This window comes from Diospyros lotus, unplaced genomic scaffold, assembly GCF_014633365.1.
Source record: "Diospyros lotus cultivar Yz01 unplaced genomic scaffold, ASM1463336v1 superscaf2, whole genome shotgun sequence".
Taxonomy (NCBI): Eukaryota; Viridiplantae; Streptophyta; class Magnoliopsida; order Ericales; family Ebenaceae; genus Diospyros; species Diospyros lotus.
This window is the reverse complement of record NW_026267105.1, coordinates 346205-347321: the sequence shown is the minus strand read 5'-3', so window position 1 is coordinate 347321 and position 1117 is coordinate 346205.

The following is a 1117-nucleotide window of genomic DNA, read 5'->3' as shown; positions in this document are numbered from 1 at the left end:
ATGTGCCCGACCCAGCCGCCCCCGGCCAGTTTGTGGAGCGCTACTGGCTGCCGCGCAACAGTGCCATCGTGGCGGCCGACGGCCGCGTGACCCACCTACTGCACGCCGTGGTCGACATCACCGACCAGGTGCGCACCCAGGCGCAACTGCGCGAAAGCCATGTGCGCGAGCGTGCGGCCCTCACCGAGGCCGAGCCCCAGCGCGGCGAGTTGCAGCGCATTTTTGAGCAGGCCCCGGTAGCCATTGCGGTATACAGCGGGCCCAACACGATTATCGAGCTGGCCAACCCACTGGTGTGCGAACTGTGGGGCCGCAAGGCCGAAGATATCATCGGGCTATCGCTGTTTGAGGCCCTGCCCGAAGTAGCCGGCATGGGCTACGAGGAGCTGCTAGCTGGGGTGCTAACCACTGGCGAGCCCTACGTGGCCCGCGAAATGCCCGCCCAGCACGACCGCAACGGCCGCCGCGAAACCGTGTACTGGAACTTCGTGTACTTGCCGGTGCGCGAAGAAGACGGCCGGGTATCGGGCGTGATGGTGGTGGCCAATGAAGTAACCGAGCAGGTAGTAGCCCGCCAGCAGGTGCAAGACCTCAACCAGCAGCTAGCCACCCTCAACCAAGCGCTACACACCAGCAATGAGGAGCTACTTACCAACCAGGAAGAGGTACTGCTGGTGCAGCAGCAGCTAGAGAGCCGCGTGCAAGAGCGCACCCAGCAGCTAGAAGCCGCCCTGCGCGAAACCGAGCAGCAGCGCGCCCAGTTGTCGAAGCAGCAGCACTTGCTCGACCAGATACTAGGTCAGGTGCCAGCCGCCATTGCCACGCTCAGTGGCCCCGAGCACCACTACTCATTTTTCAACGACAGCTACCAGGCCCTTTCGGGCCAGCGCACGCAGCTCGGCCGCACCGTGGCCGAGGTGTTTCCCGAGGTAGTGCCTCAGGGCTTTGTGGGCTTGCTCGACCAAGTGTATACCACCGGCCAGCCTTTTCAGGGCCAGGAAACGCCCGTGCAGCTCTACAACTCCGCTAGCGGGCAGCCTGAACTGCGGCACGTAGACTTTGTGTACCAGCCACTTCTCGATAGGCAGGGGCAAACTGAAGGCATCCTGGCCTTTAT